At 43.3% G+C, this 21,548-nt stretch overlaps 1 protein-coding gene across 1 annotated transcript in view; it reads left to right on the plus strand.

Annotated features, from left to right (window-relative positions):
• Window positions 1-14,734: 14,734 nt before the first annotated feature.
• The window catches only part of ZBTB8A (zinc finger and BTB domain containing 8A), a 38,875-nt gene continuing 32,061 nt past the window's right edge, over window positions 14,735-21,548 (plus strand). Inside the window, exon 1 of the mRNA XM_063106905.1 lies at window positions 14,735-14,865. The gene's annotated coding sequence lies outside the window, so the exon portion shown is untranslated. The remainder of the gene's footprint in view (window positions 14,866-21,548) is intronic.

A 21,548-nucleotide genomic window follows, 5' to 3' on the forward strand; every position in this document is an offset into this window, starting at 1 on the left:
CTTATGGGGAAGAAATAGAAACTGATACACTTATTATACCCATAAGGGCAAAAAAATATGAGCATAAGAAACAAATTAAGGGCAACCACACTAGGAACAAAATATAAATGTATAGCAAAAGAAAACTGAATCTAACCAGTGGACTATAGGGAAGAACAACAACATAAAAGGAATAAAACATGAGCCAAGTGTAAAGTATAAAATGATATGACAGAAGTAAATCCTAATTTTAATTTTAAATACAATAAATGCAATTTGGTTAAATTCAAAACTAATAGGCAGAGACTCTCAGATCAGATTTTTAAAAGTTCCACCAATATGATTTATCAAAACATATATGTAAAACAAAAATAGAAATATTGAAAATGGATAGAAAAAGCTATGCCAAGAATATATATAAATAAGAATCCAGAAGATAGCAATACCAATATCCAATAAAATAGAATTTTTTTAAAAAAAAAGATAAAAGATGCTATGGAACACAGAATAGGGAGTAAAAGAAAATAGTAAGTGCCAACAGTTGTCTTGTTACCAGGCAATAATTTGCCAGTTTCAGAAACAAGGACTACAGTAGCTATATATTTTTTCTTTCTTGATTACAGAATATTATGATGCTATTATGACTGAATAGATGAAATATGAATATTTTCTAGATACTGATGCTGTCCCTGTTGAGACATTGGGTATTCCCTTTTACAGAAAGAGTAAGATTTTTTTCTTATTCTTTTCTTTTCTTTTTTACAAACAAATCAGCCATGCAGAAGAGATTTTTTTTCTGTAATATATACTGACATATATGATGAATATGTGTATACACAGTACATATACTATGTATTGACGCATTCAACATACTTTACAATCCCCTTCTTGCATGCTTTCACATACTGCATACACTGGAAAGCTAAAAACTACAGTTCCCAGACTTACCTGCATCTACAATTCAAATAGATACATCCACATGAGACTAGAAAGGAAGAAATGAGAAATGTGAGGCAGCAGCTGTGTTCAAGTGTAGATTGGCACTTCTTGCAAGGTACTTGCTAAGTCTGAAGGTACTTTATTCTTCTGGGGAGCTCTGGCAAGGTTTCAGTGTCTATTCCTAATTTCATAGTATCAGTAAGTGGCAGCATTGGGAGTTCTAAGACAATAGAAATGTGATACAGTTAGGAATTTCTCCTGATGCTGTTGTCCTGAATTTTTAACATCTAAACATGGTTCCCTGGCCCACATGGAGATTCATAAGTCACCTAATACTGTCTAACAAATCCCTTTCAGTTTAAGCCACTTAGAGTGAATTCTATTCTCTAAAAGTAACAATACTGATTACAGAAGAATTTTAGCTGTCCTTCAATATCTTCTGTCCCCTTCTCTCATAGTAGTAGAATTTTTAGCGATACACATGACCCCTTGTATAAAGATTATATTTCTCAGATTCTCTTGTAGCTAGATGTGGCCATGTAAATAAGCTCTGACTAATAGAATATAAATAAAATAGAATATAAATAAAAGTGTGATGTGGCAGATTTCAGTACCCTTCCTTTAGAGACAGCAAGTGCATGCCCTTTATTCCTTCTTCCCTTTTCCTCTATCCTTCTGCTTGGAATGTGGGGTTGGAGGTCCATTTTAGAATAGAAGCATGAGGACCACACCCTAGGCATGGTGGAGAAGAAAGCTGGTCACAGCTTACCAACCGATTCCCTGGTTCCTTGAGGGCTTCACAAAACAAAGCTACAATACCTGCCCTGGACCATCTACCTCCAGATTTTTACATGAAACAACTAAACGAATGAAAAAACCTTTCATCTGGTTCAAGCCATTGTTACTTTGGGTTTTCTGTCACTCTCAGCCAAATTTAATTCAAATTAATCAATGACCAATACATCATCCTCCAATTCAGAAAATATAGCCCTTCATCTCTATTACTCTCCTGTTCATATTTCAGGATTTGGTTTAAAATTCCATATCATCCAGTCTTTGACTACTCTAATATACATCTTATAATAACTGAAGTTATTAGAAGTGTAGTTCCTTAAGCACAGCTCCTCTAGTACAGTTCTTCTTGATCTGTACTAGAGACAAGCTATCTGCCTTATACACACCCCAAATGCAACGATAAAACAGACAGAATAACCACTATAGACAGTCCTGCTCAAAATGGAGGGAAACGCAGGCACAAGTGAATCACCGGTCCATAGCAATTCTGAAATCCAGCTGAGCAATGTTGGAAATTCCTTGATTGGGACTCAGGGCCTGGGGATAATTACCCATGGCTTTTGGTTCTACCCTCTGGGCTTTTGCTTCTGCCCTCTGAGTTGTCCTTCCTTTTGCATGAAATGCAGTTGTGTAGTTTTCACAGATTGTATCCTGCCAGTAGAATTCTGGGGGTCAGAAGACATCTTTCCATTTTGTACTGCCTGTGACCCATTCAGTGTAAGCTGGCAGTGTTCCCCTGAACACTATCTTAAAAACATTGTAGGTCTCTTACAAATCTTCTTGTGGTTTAGTCCATTAAACAAAAGCCACCCCCACAAAACTCTTCAAGATAAGCCCTTCTCTACCTTGAGTTTATGCTGAGTGACAATGCCCTTAATCTTCTTAGAAGCACTATTGTTTGATTGAGAGGATCCATGTCACACTCTTAAAATCTTTAGGGAACTTTTTTGTCTAACTGAACAATACTCTGAAGTACCATCTTAGATCTTTCTGAGATCTTTAATAAAGGATTTTATAGCCATAAACTTGAGTTCATCTTTAGAATGTGTTCTCCTGCCATTGCCCTGGATTTAATTTTTGCTCAGAAGTCATTTCTTAGTTTTAACATCATTTGCCATCTGGAGAGGCTGGGAATTTTCAAAGGCAGCAAGTTCTGGCTTCCTTTTGTTTAACAGACCTTTCTTTAGCTTATCTTTCTCCTATCATATTTTACTACAAGCAGCAAGAAGAAACCAGGTGCTTCCTTCAACACTATGCTGGGAAGTCTCCTTAGCTAGATCACCCAGTTCATTAGATACATTTACTACTTTTCACCTTATTGCAGTCAACAGTGTTGTTAAGTTTTCTGCCAATAACAAGCCCCTCCTTTCCTCCAGTTTCCCGTGAGATTTTTAGATTTTCCTGTAAGCCTTCACTTGCATCTTCCTCAAAGGCCGTCAAAACTTGACTATTTTTTTGGAAGGCTCCTCAGGCTTTCACCAACACTCACCTCAAAGTCCTTCCAGCTGCCACCCACTGCCCAGTTCTAAAGTCACATTTTTAGGTTTTTGCTATGGCAGCACTTCTGGGTGCCACAATCTATATAAGTTATCTATTGCTGCATAACAAATTACTCCCACAACACAATGGAATACTACTCAGCCATAAAAACGAATGAAATACTGCCATTTGCAACAACATGGATGGACCTTGAGAGCATTATATTAAGTGAAACAAGTCAGGCACAGAAAGAGAAATACCACATGTTCTCACTTATTGGTGGGAGCTAAAAATTAATATATAAATTCACACACACACACACACACACACACACACAAACCGGGGGGGGGGGGAAGAAGATATAACAACCACAATTATTTGAAGTTGATACGACAAGCAAACAGAAAGGACATTGTTGGGGGGGAGGGAGGGAGGGAGAAGGGAGGGAGGTTTTGGTGATGGGGAGCAATAATCAGCTACAATGTATATCGACAAAATAAAATTAAAAAAACAAAACAAAACAAAATAAAATAAAATAAAATAATAAAAAATTATTTTACCTATATCCCTTTCTAGCTATTATCCTCTCTCCTCACTGAAAAAAAGTGAGTTGAAATGCCAGGTACTGATCAAGCTTTATTAAAGGAAAAGAATCTGCTGGGCTGTACTCAAAATGGAGATCAGCAGCCAGCGTCCGGGTGGGAGAGCTTATATAGGCTGTAAGGAAGGCTGATGTAATCAGGGAGGGGTTTGGTGCTGGTGTGGAAGATAAGACTGGCTGATGCAATCAGGTGGAAGGTTGCACCCATGCGCAAGTACAGGAGTTTCTATTTCTCAGAAACCAGGAGGTTTCTCCTAAGGGAAAGACTGGCGGTCATTTTGTGCTCAGTGTGTGTAAAATGGCGCTGGGTCACGTCCAAGAAGGCACCAATCATGTCCAAGATCTATCACTCACCTGTAATAATTTTAAAATATGGCTCCAAATTCTCTGACATTCTTGCCATTAAGAGATAGTAGCTATGTCCCCTTCAACTTGAGTCATGGAAAGCTTGTGACTGCTTTAACAAATAGAATATGGCACAGTGAGGTAATGCAACTTCCACAGATAGATCATGCAGCTCCATCCTAGTTCTCTTAGGAACACTTCCTCTTGGACACTCCTCCTCAGAACGCAGCTGCCATGCGGCAAGAAGCCCCCCACAATGTGTAGGAGCTCTAGACGGACAGTCTCAGCTAAGCCCTGCCTTCAAGTGATCCCAGCATAGGTCACAGACCTGTGAGTGAAGAAACCTCCAGAAGATTCCAGTTCCCTGCAGTTCAAGTCACCCCCAGCCATTTGAATCTTCCCAGCTGAGGCTCCAGGCATCTGTGACCTGTCAAATTCCTGACCCAAGGAATCCACGAGAATAATAAACTAGTTTTTCTTTTGCACCACTAAATTTGGGTTGGTTTATTACACAGTAAGGGTAACTGGAACATCCCCTTTACAGCCAAGCCTCGCAAAAGAGTTGTTTGTTCTCATCATCTCTATTTCTCACACCCCACTTCTTCCTCTAATCCGGATTCCCCTCCCTCTCTATCTTTCAAGCTTCATAATGTTCTCTGAAGTCAATGATCTCCAAGTTGTTAAATCTAATAGACATTTTCTCTTAGACTTGTTCTCTTAGAGTATTTAATGCTATTGTCCAAATTCTTTCTTCTAGAATTACTCCCTTCTCCTAGTGTCTATGATAACACATTATTCCAGGTCTCTTCTTTCCTTTCTAGTCACTTCTCAGACTCATTTGCAACTTCACCTTCCCTTAACCAGCCACTAGATGATGGAGCTGATCAAGGACTGGTCCTAAGCCTTCTTCTCACTTTATATTCTCTCTCTATCTACAACCATGGTTTTAATTGCCAGATCTATATGAAATTGATGACAAAATTTTATCTCAAACAATTTTATCTATTAAGCTTCAAGCCGTATGTCCAGCTGCCTTCTTACCATTTTGCACTAGTGAGATTTCTTAGTTGCACAGAGACTGGCCTTGGCTGGTTTCAGCAGAAATGAATGTATTAAAAGTTCATAGAATCACAGGAAGAGCCAGACCACAAGGGTTGTAGGCTATGCTAAGGAGCCAGAAACAATAACCGAAGTCATACCACAGAACTGGCCTGGTGCAGACATCAGCACTGTTCTCAGCAAACATATGCATAGCAGCTTGCCCCACTGATAATGCTGGAGCTGGAGAGTGGATGCTGCCACTAGATGCACTGCCACTGTCACTACTGCCAGAAGAGATTCTCTGAGGTTCCTCCTTCTTGGTGTCATTGCTCACACTTCAAAGTCCCTGGTGAGTGCATCTGTCAAAGTATAGGCCATGGCCATTGTCCTAGCTGCAAGGGATTCTGGGAAAGCAAGTCACTGGCATTTCCAGATTGTATTGCAGAAGGCAGATTCTACCCACTACCCGTTAATCATAAGGTAAGGAATTCTCCAAACATATGAGTTTCCGATGATGTGCATGCAAAAGTAATGAACATGTCCAATCTGTATCTCACAGACACCTCAATCTCAACATGTCCAAGCTGGATTTATAATCTCTATAAATTTATAATCTTTGCTGTCCTCCTACTCCACAATAAATGATAAGTAAATAAAATTTTTTTAAAAAGAAAAATCTGGTCCTCTTTCAGTCTTTTCTCTCTTAGCAAACAGAACCACCATCCATCCAGTTCCACAAGCCAAAGGACTGGAGATGTCTTTGACTCTTCCTCCTCCCTTACTCCCCATAATCAACCTATTATCTCTAATATTTATCTTCTTCCCTCTTGACCTCCCCACTTCTATCCACCTCCACTCTAGTTCAAGATTCCATCATCTCTTAGCTGGGCCACTGTAATACACGCTACCCTCCCTCTAATTTACCCTCCACACAGTCATCTTTTCAAAATGCTTACCTCCTCATCAGGTCACATACAACCCACCCAGCCTAAAACACATTAATGGCTTCCAAAGTTGCCAGCATGGCCCACACGGCCCTGATGGTCGGACTCTTGCTTACCTCTCCCACCTCTCAATGCTGTCTCTCACTCTGCCCTCCCACCTCAACCTTTTATGCTCCCTCCCGCCATGCACCTTTGTATGTGTAGCTCCTCTATCTGGAATGCTCCTGACAGGTCACTCCTTTGCCTTTTAATTTCTACTCCAGATTTCCAGTCAAGATAACTTCTTCAAGGAAGCCTTCCCTAAACAACCCCTCTTCCTTATAAGACAGGGCCCTATTCATCTATATTCTCACAGCACTATATATCTTTCCTTCAGACTTATCCAATTTTTAATTATACATTTATTTGATTACATCTATCTGGACTACAATCTAACTAGTCTTGATCACACTAGACTGCAAGCCCCATAAAAGCAGGGACCAGGTGATTTTTTTTCTCACCATTGCATGCCAAGAGCCGAGAACAAAAACCTTACCCACAGTAGGCACTGAAAAAATATCTGTTAAAATTGGAATGAATTATCTCCCTCAAGAATGTGAACTGAGGATGTGAAAAAGCAAACAAAACAGAACTTAAGAGAATAAGTACTAGTTAATGCTAGAGCACTGTTGGGAAAATAGAATAATTTAATCAGGTCCCCTCACCTTAGGTCTGGTTGGGGGTGGTGCATCACATTCTTTGTAAGCAAATTGTGTGTGTGTGTGGAGTTAGTGCACATGCATGGTGCCACAACTTGGTTGGCATCTGCCTCAGGCATCTGCCCACGTGGCCATGGTCTCCAACCTACAGCTTCCAAGGACCTGTTTGCCAGTTACCTAGCTCATAGACCTGTGTGTGAGGGGTCTGGTGACCCAGCCTGGCATGTGAAGGTTTTGTGACCCAGTCTGTGAACAGGCTTGAGGGGTCTGAGAGCAACAGACACAGCCCTAGCTCAACAATTGGCCCAGTTGGCAGGATTATGGGCAGGTAAAAGAGCTTGACAGTTGGCATAGTTGGCAGGATTCTGAGCAGATACAGGAGCCAAAAGCCCTTGGAAGAAGGAGGAAATGTGGCTACTTTTGAATATGCTCTGCCCTATGGCCACCTTCCTGTTGACTGGGATCTGATTGCTGTACACTGTACTGCAAGGCAGCATAGACCAAGAACTACAATGCAAAACCCCTTGGGAAGGGGAGAAAATGTGGCTATCCTTGAGCATGTGGTGCCCAGTGGCCACTTTTCTGCTGACCAGAGCCTGGCTACTGATAACTATGCTGCAAACTGATCGAGATTTGCAGCAGAAAGCAGAGTTGTTGGAAGCAAGGATAAATGTCCTGGAGGATGAAGTGCAGTGACTGGCCACTCCTACCTCTCACACCAGGGAAGATGACCAACAGAGTGGTGAGTTGGGGGAAACCGTGTGTCTCCAGGCATGACCTGCTGTGTATCAGAAATTGAGACATGAGCAGCCTATGGGACCAGATGGACACCAGTGGGCAATCCACAGGTGACCGGGTTTACCACCTATGTCCCATATACCCAGGCTGGTTGATTTTGGGAGACAGTTCAGGCAGAAACATGGGGAGACCCTGGTTGCCTGGCTGTCGTGGTTATGGGACCTAAAGTGGATAGTGTGGTATGCTCTGGTGAGGAGATGGAGAAATTGACCTCCATTACCAAACACCTGTCCCTGAGGCAGCGGCTGCAGAATAGCTGCAGATATGCACAAGGGCCAGGTAATCACTCTTTGATGAACTGAGTGAATGCAGCTGCCCGAACTGTCTGGGCAAATGCTGGAGAACTGCCCAAGATTGTTAGTAAATGGCAAACGTATGCTGAGCTGGTCCAAATCATTCAAGAGCTGGGGATGCGGCAGTCCACGTTTAATGTGAACACTCATGGCCCAGATGGTGAAAACTTTATAGGCAGCATGAGAGACATAGTGCTGCAAAATGCCCCGTCAATGTCCTTTGGGTTACTGATGGCCATACTGGCCCCATACATTGGTCGTCCTATACATGAGGTAATGACCATGATAGCCAGCTTGGGTGAAGTAGAGGATAGCAAACAAGCAAAAGGGGTCCAAAAGCTGGCTAAGACCAAACCCCCAAGAAATGCTCAGGACTTTATCCCAAAGGGACCAAGCAAGACTAGCTATAAGCAGATGTGGCTTGAGCAGGGGTTGATAAAAAGAAAATTGACCGGCAGCCAAATGCAGTTCTGTTTGCCTTGTGGCAATTGCACCCTGAACAGTGTTTCACCAAACGTCAGGAAATGTTGCTTTGCGTTGCTTTGCCCCCCATGGATTTGTCATCCCACTTCCCCTGGGTGACGGAGATGCAAAGGATTACTCAAAGCCCATCTCTACTGAGCAGTGAGAGGCCCCGAAGTGGTTAATCTCCTGGAACCCTTAAGAGAGAGGCATTCCTTCCTTGGGAAATTAATGCCAAATTGGGGTTCTCTTCCTGAATTTATTTTCCAGACCAGGAAGTTACAGGAAGAGACAAAGGTGGGGTTATAGTTTAACAGTATAGGCTCATAACTTTCAGTGAAGCAAGCCAGATGACATTCCAGCAAGGCAATTAAGTGGTCCTATCAGCAACAGTTTGATCTTAGCAAACATTCCTTCTTAACAGCACTTTCTCAGTATCTTTATAAAACAATCAGTAACTAGTCTGTCTTTGAGCCAGCAACCTGCTGTGCCACAATTCTTTTTTTTTTTTTTTTTTAAGATGACCGGTAAGGGGATCTTAACCCTTGGCTTGGTGTTGTCAGCACCACGTTCAGCCAGTAAGCGAACTGGCCATCCCTATATAGGATCCGAACCCGCGGCCTTGGTGTTACCAGCACTGCACTCTCTCGAGTGAGCCACGGGCCAGCCTGCTGTGCCACAATTCTTATCTTGCAACAGAGACTTATACCCCGAGGGAAATTTCCAGTCCTCTGCAAGGTCAATATTTGAAACTGCAAGGCTTTGGAAAACCAGGCCCTGTGAAATACCTATGCTTTATAGTATATTCTACAAGGAAACAGGTAGCAAGGTATGCTCAGTGGATTTAAAGGACTTTTTGGTTGCTCTTGAGGAGGCAGATGAACTGTTCCATTTTGATCAGGGAGCAGGCCAAGGTACTCGTCTTTTGGGGGCAGGTGAGGACCAGAGGCCTCATGTTGAATTGGCAATATATTGGTCGAAGACAAATGTGCAGCATGTTTTGGCATTGGTGGATACAAGCATAGAATGTAGCCTGATATATGGCAATACAGATAAGTTTCCAGGGGCCACAGTTTGTATAGATGGCTATGGAGGAAATACAACTGAGGTCAAAGCTGTGTCTTTGCCATTGGGCATAAGAAGATTACCTCCTCATGTATATTATGTATATATATCTCCCTAGCTGAATACATCTTGGGTATGGATGTGCTTTATGGTTTGCACCTAGAAACAACAGTTGGAGAGTTTCAGCTGTGAATACGGACAGCAAAGATTGTGTTATGAGGATATGCTAAACATGACCCACAGGTGTTACCCAAGCCAAGACATGTAGTTAATGTAAAGCAGAATCACCTACCAGGAGGACATGCAGAGATAAGTGCCACTATATTAGAGTTCGAGAATGTTGGCATTATTTGTCTGACTGATAGCCCATTTAATGCTCCATTATGGCCAGTGAAAAAGCCCGATGGTACCTGGAGAATGACTGTGGATTATCAAGAACTGAACAAAGTAGTGCATCCTTTGCATGCAGCTGTGCCTTGAGTTCATGACATGATAGATCAGCTGACGACTCAGCTGGGGACTTATCATTATGTATTGGACCTTGCAAATGCTTTTTTCTCTCTTCCAATCTTGGCTGATAGCCAAGATCAGTTCATCTTCACCTGGTAAGGAAGACAGTGGACCTTTCAAGTATTGCCACAAGGTTATCTGCATAGCCCAACCATCTGTCATGACTTGGTGACTGGGGACCTAGCCAAGTGGACTCGACCCAGCACGGTTACAATGTTTCACTGCATTGATGATGTGTTACTAACCTCTGATTCTCTTGAAAATTTAAACCAGGCAGCTCCAATGCTGCTAAGTCATTTGGAACAATGTGGGTGGACCGTGAACACAGCCAAAATGCAAGGACCTGGGCTGTCAGTCAAATTCCTAAGAGTGGTCTGGTCGGGTAAGACAAGGATCATCCCAGAAGCTATTATAGATAAGATACAGGCATACACTTGACCCACAATGGTAGCTCAGCTACAGACATATTTGAGACTTTTGGGGTATTGGAGAGCTTTTGTACCCGATATGGCCCAAATGGCATGCCCACTGTATGCATTGACAAAGAAAGGAGCCCTCTGGGATTGGACTAAGGAAGTAGAACAGGCTTACCGGGCTACAAAAAAGGAAATACAGCAAGTACAAGCTTTACAAGTGGCCAACCCCACTAAGCTGTTTGAGTTAGATGTACATATAACCCAGGAGGGGTTAGGATGGGGTTTGTGGCAGAGACAGGACTGATTCTGCACACCTGTAGGATTCTGGTCTAAGCTCTGGAAGGGTGCTGAAGTATGTTATACCCTAATAGAAAAGTAGTTAGCACCTGTGTATTCTGCCTTGAAAGCCACTGAAGCTATCACAGGAACTGCCAAAGTCCGAGTAAGAACGACATACCCCATAATAGGTTGGCTGCACACGTGGGCAACCTACCCTAAAATGGGTGTAGCTCAGACTCCCACTTTGTCTAAATGGGGAGCATATATAGAACAAAGGAGCACTGTGTCAATGAGTCCTCTGTCCAAAGAGTTGCAAACTGTGGCAGGCCCAGTAGAGGTTGTGGAGGAAAATTTGACGCAACACCCATGGAGGTGGAGGCTACACCTTTCCGTGAGGGACAGGGACTTGTTACAGAGCAAGCTTGGTATAAAGATGGCTCTAGAATGGGACCTTCAGCATCGTGGACAGCTGTTGCTGTCCAGCCCTTAACAGATACCATGTGGTATGAAAATGGTACAGGGTAAAGCAGTCAATGGGCTGAATTGAGAGCAGTATGGATGGTGATAAAAAATGAGCCTGGGCCATTAACCTTCTGTACTGACAGCTGGGCTATGTACAAAGATTTAACCCTTTGGATTTCTACTTGGAAGTATCAACAGTGGATGGTAGGCCACCGACCCCTGTGGGGACAAGCCATGTGGCAAGAGTTATGGGAATTGGGGCATGAGAAAGAAGTAACTCTTTTCCATGTCACAGGACAGTTCCCCTTAGCCAGTCCAGGAAATGATGAAGCTGATGCCTTGGCTAAGGTAAGATGGCTGGAGAGAGCCCCAGCTACTGATGTAGCCCAGTGGTTACATAGACGAATGCAGCATGCTGGCAGTAAAACCATGTGGATGGTGGCTCAAAGATGGGCCCTGCCTGTAAAATGGGAAGATGTAGTGAATGCCCGTTGTGCTTGTCCAGTATGTGCTCAAGAGTGTCCACACCTCCGGCGGGTGCCCCATACAGATGGGCAAATAACTCAAGGAAGGGTGCCCCTGACTCAATGGCAAATGGACTTTGTTAGACTACTGCCAAGGTCAGAGAATTTCAGATACATCTTCACAGCTGTTGATATGGCTACTGGTCTTCTGTTTGTATGGCCTTGCAAGGCCCCAGACCAGGTAAACACTGTGAAGGCATTGAATAGCCTTACAGCCATGTATGGCCGGCCTGTAGTCATAGAGAGTGATAATGGAACCCACTTTACGGGACATGGGGCTCAGAGGTGGGCCTCCTAGTTGTCCATTCAGTGGAAGTTACATGGGTAGTAACATGGCAAGTAACATGTTCAATCATTCCCGCTGCCTGGGGATGATATGGCACAATGGTCTTTTAAAAAAGGGACTAAGGCTATCTACCCAACCCCATCCCTGAAGGGGTGGACACGGCAATTATGGCTGGCAGTCAGGATTCTAAATGAGAGACCCCACAAGGGTGGACCCTCTGCAGTGGAAGCTCTGTTGCATAGGGCTGCAGCACCTATACAGCTGCAAATCACTACTAAAGATAAGCTTTTGAAACTAGGATATGGCAAGAATGGAAATATTCTCTTACTCGCCCCAATCTGTTTGCAACAGGGACAGACAGTACAATGGGAATGGCCTTGGAGAATAAAAGCCCCCCATATACGCTGGGTAGGTCTAATAGGGCTTCGGGGAAAAGGATTAGAGGAAGACTTGCAAGTTTCACCTTGGGTGACAAGTACCTGGCCTCCTTGAGTAAAGGTAACATGACCTGGAACAGATAAGCACTCTGTTCCAAAGGGCACATTTGTATTATCATTATGGCCAATTATGAGTTCCCCTATACTGTTACATGTAGGAACTACAGATCCAACAGTGTTAGCCGATAAAGTATGGTATCATAAGCCAGGTAAGGTACCTATTCCTGCAACCATCCTTTCTCAGGATGGCAAACTGGCATGTATCTTACCAGAGGGGTGAAAACTTCCCCTATTGGTACCAATAACTCTTCTGTTTTTTCGCCCAAAGTGTTCTGGCTGCAGGCACTGCACCAGAGTTGTATGATTGATGTTTCGGCCTACTGAATGTGCGTTGAACTTCCCATTAGTATGACTGCAGGATTCCCATGGAGGATCACACCCATGGTAACTGTCAACCGGAAGTATGCGGCTAATAGTTAAAAGGACAGAACTACAAGCCTTAAGGCATATTGAACAGACAATAGGTTATGTAAATGTAAGGGTCATTTATTCTCAATAAGGGAACATCACAGAAGATTCTGAAGCATAGATTGTACAATGAGGGACCCTGAAGGGGTGGATTGTTGGGAAAACAGAATAATTTAATCATGTCCCCTCACCTTAAGTCCGGTTGGGGGTGGTGCAGCGCATTCTTTGTAAGCAAATTGCGTGTGGGTGGAGTTAGTGCGCATGCTCTGCGCTAGGACTTGGCTGGCGTCTGCCTCGGGTGTCTGCCTATGTGGCTGTGCTCTCCAACCTAAGGAACTGTTTGCCGGTTACCCAACTCATACATCTGCGTGTGAGGGGTCTGGCAATCCAGCCTGGTATGAGAGGGGTGTGGGGACCCAGCCTGGCATGTGAAAGGTTTGTGACCCAGTCTGTTAACGGGCTTGAGGAGTCTGTGAGCTCCAGACCCAGCCCTAGCTCGACAATTGGCCCAATCGTCAGGATTACAGGCAGATAAAAGAGCTCGACAAACACCAAAATAGAGAAGCATAAACTCCTGAAGCTAGGAGGATGAAGGCGAGAGGAAAGAAACTCCCATTACTTCTTCACTGCAACAGTTTATCACCAACCTGATATGCTCTCTTGAGGAACATGTTTGTAGAACTCTTTTGCATGTTTTAATTAAGTCTAAAATAAAACTTTTTGCTATAACAATGTCCAGATCTTTCTGGGGGAATCTTCAGTGGGGATGCTAGCGAGTAGCTTGAGCACATGCCATACTCCTGACACCTAATGATTTCAAAACATGTTTCCACTTACCTGTTTAGAAGATGAGGAAATGCAACTAAACGGCAAAACACCTCTGGAGTAATACCGAAGTGACATTAAGAGAGTTGTGAATATTTTGAATCCTTCTCATAGAATGTATGATCCTCAAAGTGATAAGCTTTGTCCAATGACTATGACGTAGGAAAGGAATCCATTAAAAATTAAATGTATGCTTTGAAATTTGAGTCTTCTTTTTGTCTGTTTTCCTATAATAACAGTACTATTTTTTTCTTTTTTTTTTTTAAAGATGACCGGTAAGGGGATCTTAACCCTTGACTTGGTGTTGTCAGCACCGTGCTCTCCCAAGTGAGCCACGGGCTGGCCCCAGTACTTTTCAATACCTGACTCCAGTATAAGGAACCAGGAAACTAATTTAGTTTATAGAATTAATGCTTCTGTAGTAACAGTGATTCAATGATTTACTATTTTAGCAAATGTATAACCTGATGTTTGTACTCTAAATATTTGAGACATAAATATGTCAGGAGAGGCTTGATGTCCAATGAATTTTTGTATCTGAAAACACAAAACTCGCTGTTTTTACTAATTTTATATTTTCTCTGGATTTAACTAAGAAATTATGTTCTCGGCCTCTCTGGGTTTTCTTCTTCATATGAAATGCTTGTAACCTGTAGAGGTTTTAGAAAAGGTTGCCAATAAAGGGGGAAATTCTGTAGAAATCTCTTACATTTGATATTGCTAAACTTAAGTACAATAAGGTCACATGCACTTACACAGTACTTGTGGGCACGCCTAAGTCCCGCCCTCTTTCCTAAACCAAATTCCCCAGATCCTAGAAATCCAGCCCTTCTGCCCTCCGGAGGCGCCTTTCCCAACGTGAAGTACAATGTTAAATTTAAGCTCCTGACTAAAATAATGATCCCCAGTCTATTGCCAGAGAATCTGGGCACCCCGGTGCCTCTGGAGGGTGCAGCGGGGTGTGGGCAAGGGCAGGGGGAGTGGGCGAAGCTGCTGGTTGGTGCCTGAAATCTGTGCGTTGCCCCTTTAATTGTGTCCCCAGCCCTCGGGCGTTTCTGTCCAACGCCCACGTCAGCAAATACCTTTTGTTTCTCTCACGTTGGGGCTACTTGTTTTAGGGCGCCAAGGAACGGCTTCGAAAGGGTGTCTATACCCTGCCGAGAACCGGGAATCTTCCCCCAACCCGCGCGCGCGACCGGCCGGTGCGCCGTGGCCCGCGGTAAGTGGTTGCGCGCGGCGCGGGCGGGGCGTCGGGGCTGCCCGGGGTCGGGCCGCGAGCCTGGCTGCGGGCGGCGGCGCAGCGGGCTCTGACCGGCCGGGCGGCGGCGGCGGCGGCGTTGGGATGCGGGCCCCGGGTGCGCCGTCCCCAGACGTCCCCGGGCCGGGAGAGCGGCGCGAGGCGCCGGGCGCGCGGGCGCCATTTGCAGCCCGGGGCCCGCCGGCTCCGAGGGGCTGGAGACCGTCACAAAGGAGGCGCGGGCGGCGGCGGCCCGGGCGGCCCGCGGGGAGCGGCGGGCGGCGGCGGGCTCGGACTCCCGGGCCGCCCCTCCTCGCGCCCGGCCGCGCCTCCCCGCCCGCCGGGCCGGCCCTTCCTGAGCGCCCGGGAGGGGCTGCGGGACAATGGCCGCGCCGTCGCCGCCCGCGCCCCCTCGCCGCCCTGCCCGGCCTGGCCCGGCCGCGGCCCGGGGAAAGGCGGGAAGGCGCGCGGAGCCTCCTGGTGGCGGCGGCGGGAAGCCGGCACGGGGATGGCGCCGGGCGTGTCTGGAGCCGTCGGGCGCCGCGGACTCGGGAGGGTCGGCGGCCGGCTCGGGCTGCGCGGCGGAGCGACGGGCGGCGCGCGGGGCGGCGGGGAGGGAGTCTGGGGATTCCTCGGGGCGCGGCCGGGGGGCGCTGCTTCGAGAGGGTGGCTCCCAGGGCAGTAGCCCGATTTTCTTGGTACAGCCTCCATCCTCTGGTTTTATATTATGATGCGACAGATTTGGGCTTAGAACCGAAGACACACTTACTACACCTAGCAAATATTGAGCTCCAGGTATTTGGTTCATGACGGAACCGTACACGTGCATCTTCTGCCTAGGTAGGCAGCCTCTTTTACAAGTTAGTCAGCGGTTTGGCCCCTTACCCTTCAAATGCACTTATTTATTGTTGATTGTGCCAGTAGTCATATTCCACGTTTTTCCAAGACGTGTTTGCAAGCGGTAGATTCACTCCTAGTGGGCATCTAACTACACACGTCAGTATCACCTCTATTCTTAATAAACCTTTATATTTGCAGAACTTTATATAGTCAATAGAGCGCTTTCACCTCTATGAATCATTTCACTTAATTTCACGTAAAACCACCACCCAGTCGGGCTGATAGTTGTGCAGATGGTGAAACACATGTTCGTTTCACCTCTAGGTCCGGAGGTGAATGGCGGTAGCCTTCCAATGCCTCCTGTACTTGCTCTGCATTTTCTCCTAACGCCGCCAGAGGAGTCTCCGGAAGGGCCAGTAGTCACACGGCTCCCCTTCTCTGAAGACTTGTAACTGATCCTTTTCGGGAAAGCATCCAAAATCCTCAGCAAACTTCCCCTCCAGTCTTATCTCCCCCGTGCCCCAGGTGTGGATGCGTTTGTCATTTGTGCCGATTACCAGGTATATCATTATTCCTGGAAACATCCCTGGCCACAAAGTGGTAAATGGGAAATGAGCATCTGGCCTGGAACCCGTGGCCAAATGGTCGCACGTGTGGAGTCTGCTGTACGATGCTAGCAGGAGACATCTTGAGCACTGGGGCATCTTCCAGGGAGCTGGCCATGTAGATTTCCGACCCCACAGAAGAGGCCAGTTGGCCAGACCTTATCTCATAGCCCTGAAATCAACAGCTTTGCCGTTGATAATGATTTGGGCCCGGGAAAAACTTTGAAAGATAGGGTAATAACAGTGTTTGATTCATCTTATATCATTTAAATGTTATTTTTAGATAAAACAGAATTTTTGTCTAATAGACTTAATCCTTTCAGTGAAGTAATATATGTTAATAATATTTAAAGGATTTGATGGAAGTTTTTTGATGCCTTTGAGGGAAGTTTTTGTCACTTCTCAAAATTGGTCAGTGGCTCCCTGTCTTCAAGTGGCTTCCCCTCTTACACAGTTAAAAGCCAAAAGCCCCATAATAGTCTACAAGGCCCTGCAGGAACTGTCTCATCATGTCCTACCTCCCTCACAATCTGCTTTCCCTTTCTGACTCCATCTCCCCTTGCTCTCCCCATCCCTCCTTGCGCCAACACCCCCTCGCCTGCTCCACCTCAGGGATTTTGCACTTGCTGTTCCATTTGCCTGAAATACTCTCCCCAGACATCCACATGACTCTCTTTCTTACCTCTTTTGGACTTTACTCAAATGTCATCTTCTCAATGAGACTTTCCCAACTATGGTTTTGATTCTCTTAAAATTTTTTAAAATTAATTCTAAATCTTTTTTGTCTTAGTCCATTTGTGCTGCTGTAACAAAATACTTGAGAATGGGTAATTTATGAAAACAGAAATTTATTTCTCATGGTTCTGGCTAAGTCCAAGATCAAGGGGCCATTAGTTCCCTGTCTGGTGAGGGTTACTCTCTGCTTCCAAGATGGCACCTTGTTGCTGTATCTTCAGAGGGGATAAACTTTGGTGTCCTCACATGGTAGAAGGGATGGAAGGGCAGAAGGGGACAAATTTACTCCCTCAAGTCCTTTTATAAGGGGGTGAATCCCATCCATACAGGTAGAGCCCTTGTGGCCTAATCATCTACCAAAGTCCTCACCTCTTATACTGTTGCACTGGAGGTTGTTTCAACATGAATTTTGAAGGAGACAAAAACATTCAAACCATAGCACTTAAATGTTTTTATATTTAATTCTAAATCTTCCCAGAGTTAAATTTTTATTCATCAAATAATACAGTTACCACTCCAGTTGGCTGATGTTATTTATGACCCAGGGATTTTTGCTAAGGAGGCTAACAAGATTCATTTTGATGATCCTGATGAGACACACTAAATTCTAGATTAATAACTATATATCATAAAAGAGATGGTCTTCTAGACCACAACCTTAATTATAATTATTATTATTTACATTTTATTTTATTTTAAAATTATTAGTTTGTTTATATTCTAAGATGTTGTGCAGCAGTTGGGGAGGAGGGGGAGGAGGATAGAGTGGAAGAAGGTGGAAGGAAGGGGTGGACTGCAACCTTAAAGTTACACTTGTTACCTAAATCTTCAGTCTACTTATAGAAATGTCTTTTCTTTCTTTTCCAAAGAACTTTAAACTTAATGGTTCCTAACATATGTAATTGTCTTTCCAACCACCTTTTTAAAGATCACTTAACTTGATGGGAATCTTGAATTCTATAATATTCAAAGGACTGTTTTTGATATTTAACTCTTACAGATTGTATTAGTCCATTTTCTGTTGTTATAACAAAATACCTAAAACTGGGTAATTTATAAAGAAATAGAATTTATTTCTTACAGTTTTGGAGGCTGGGAAATCCAAAGTCGAGGGAACACATCTGGTGAGGGCCTTGTTGCTTGGTGGTGACTCTTCACAGCAACGCAGAGTATCACATGGTGAAAGGCTTGAGCTAACCCGCTCACCTTTTAAAGCCATCAGAACCACACCCATTACTCCATGAATGAATCAATCTATTCACAAGGGTACAGTCCTCACAATCTAATCATCTCTTAAAGGTCCCACCTTTCAATTACCTTAATGGGATTTCCCACCCTCTTAACACAATCACAGTGGGGATTAAGATTCTTTTTTTTTTTTAAAGGATGACTGGTAAGGGAATCTTAACCCTTGACTTGGTGTTGTCACACCACGCTCTCCCAAGTGAGCCAAAGGCTGGCCCTGGGATTATGATTCTAACACATGAAACTTTGGGGGATATGTTCAGCTCATAGCACAGACATTTAAAATGTTTGCATTTGAATTTTGCATGTCCTACGTGAAATAGTCTAACTTGCTGTTTCAATTTATAAGGTTAGTCTACTGAAAGAAGAAAATCTGAAATATATTACCCAATTCCATGACTTAACCACATATTCTGAAAATAATTTAACCCTTTCTTGATGATTCAAAAGTACTATTAAGAATGCAAGTTATTTTAAAATCCTATAGCTATGTATATGTTACCAAGTTGTAACTGACCCCAATGTATAGGACAATTCCTATTTTCTTGAAAAAGTTCCTGGTGTTTACTCCTTCATCTGTCTTCACTGCCATTGTCTTAGTAAAGTTCCTCACCGTGTCTTGTTTTGACAATTATATTGTCTTTTTTTTCCTTTTGGCAGCTGGCCAGTGAGGGTCTCCCTGGTCCTTGTCTCTCCCAGTTTCCCCTCCTCAGGGTTTCTTTTGGGTATGCAAATTGGATCATCTCAATAATACCTAATACTTATTGATCCCTAGCTGCATGTCAGGCATTATGCTAGACATTTTGTGTGTATTATTGTGGGTAGAATAGTACAAGACTTCGGAGTGCCAGCTTTAGATAGAGTCAGTCTGCTTGAATTCCAATCTCTGTTCATTCATTGTGTGATCTTGGAGAAGATTTTCTTTTAATTTCTCTGGGCCTCAGTTTCTTTACCTATACAGTGGAGATCACAGCAGTACTTACCTCATAAGGCTATTGTGAGGACTGATATAAGATAATGAATAAGATAATGAGTGTAAAGTGCTTAGCGCAATGCCTAGTAAACACCCAAATATTAACTTTATTTTTATTGAGATATAACTCACATACCATAAAATTCACCCTTTTAAAGTCTGTAATTCAGAGTTTTTTGGTATATTCACAAAGTTATGTAACCAATCACCACCCTCTAATTCTAGAACATTTTCATCACTTCATAAAGAAACCCCATACCTGGTAACAGTCACTCCCATTCCCATGTCTCCCTTGTTCTTGATAACCACTAACCTACTTTCTGTCTCTATGGATCTGCCCACTCTGGACACTTCATATAATTGAAATCATAAAATATATGGTCTTTTGTGACTAGCTTCTTTCACTTAGCATGAGGTTTTTAAGGTCCATCGATGTCATAGCATGTATGAGTACTTTATTCTTTTTATGGCTGAATTACATTCTATTGTATGGATATACCACATTTTGTTTATCTGTTTGTCCATTGATGGACATTTGGGTTATTTCCACCCACATTTGGGTTATGAATAATGCTACTATAAACATTCGTATACAAGTTTCTGTGTGGACATATGTTTTCATTTCTTTTGGTTCTATATACCTAGGAGTGGAATCACAGGGTCATATGGTAACTCTATGTTTATCATCTGAGGAACTGCCAGACTGTATTCCAAAGTGGCTGCATCATTTTACATTCCCACCAGCAGTGTATATGATTTCTCCATTCCTGGCCAACGTTTGCTATTTTTGTGTTTTTAAAAAATTATTATTGTATACATCCTAGTGCGTGTGAAGTGGAGGTTGTTTCAACATGAATTTTGAAGGAGACAAAAACATTCAAACCATAGCACTTAAATGTTTTTGTGGATCTTACAGTGATTTTGATATACATTTACCTTATGACTAATGATGCTAAACATCTCTTTGTGTGCTTATTGCTGTTGTCTTATTTAGTCTTATTTATTTTACCTATTGTCTTATTGAATCCTCCTAACAAACTTCCTTAGAGCCTCTAACAATCAATGTCCTCATTTTACAAAAAGGAAACTGATGCTTAGAGTTAAATAACTTCACTTAGTTGCACAACTAGTCATTGGTAGACCTATAATTATGTCATTCTTTTCAAAATCCTTCAAAAGTGCCTCAGAACCTACAAAAATGGAGGGGCTTCAAGATCTGGTGCCTACATACTTTTCGACTTTCATCTCCCACAGTCCCTTCGTTTCTAGCCATGGCAAATTCTTATCCCTGAAGAGGTCATACTGTTTAATATGCTATTTGTGCGTTTGTACTTGGTGCTTTCTGTGTAGGATGCCCTTTGCCCTCTTTTCAATGTGTGAACTTCTATTCCTCCATCAAGATCCAACCCAAATGTTGTTGCCTTTTGGAAACCTTTCTGGACACTTCCGGGCACAGTTGTTTGCTTCTTTGGTTTTACATATCTACTATGAGTATTTTCTTCATTACTGTAACTTTGTTTAAAAGCCTTTCTCTCTCTTCCTCTCTGTCTCTCTTTCTCTGACTCTCTCTCTTCTGATAGACACTGAGCAGCTTGAGAGCCCTAACCTTTGACATGTTATTTATCTTTGTATTCCCAGGGCCAGGTATAGTCTGGTACAGAGTAGGTGCTCAATAAATATGTCTTGAATGAATGCACTTCACCTTTCACCTTTTATCTGCTCTTCTCATAAAAGTAGAATAAAATATATTTTATTTCATTTTATTATTTTTATTTTATTTTTTAAATATTTTTAAAGATTACTGGGAAGGGGATCTTAACCCTTGACTTGGTGTTGTCAGCACCATGCTTACCCAGTGAGCAACCGGCCATCCCTATATGGGATCCGAACCCGTGGTCTTGGTGTTATCAGCACCACACTCTCCTGAGTGAGCCACGGGCTGGCTCAAATATATTTTATTTTAAAAAATAGGAAATGAAAATACGTATCTCTATGGAGTTCAAAACAGTATAAAATTAATTATTGAATCGAAAGATGAAGTTGCTTTCTTTCAATTGTTTTTCTAATCCTTCAGAACATCTCCACTGCTTTGAGTCCTGTGGCTCTCAGCAGCATCTGAAACATGGAGGGTATCATCTTCAGTTCCCTCTGTCTTACTGGCACTATAGATAAGGTGCAACGTAAAATTCTTATAATTTCAGAATATTTAGGGGAAGTTTTATTCCAAAATCCACAATTCATTTTTTATCATCAGAAGACACGTCAGC

Source organism: Cynocephalus volans, chromosome 8 (assembly GCF_027409185.1).
Source record: "Cynocephalus volans isolate mCynVol1 chromosome 8, mCynVol1.pri, whole genome shotgun sequence".
Classification (NCBI taxonomy): Eukaryota; Metazoa; Chordata; class Mammalia; order Dermoptera; family Cynocephalidae; genus Cynocephalus; species Cynocephalus volans.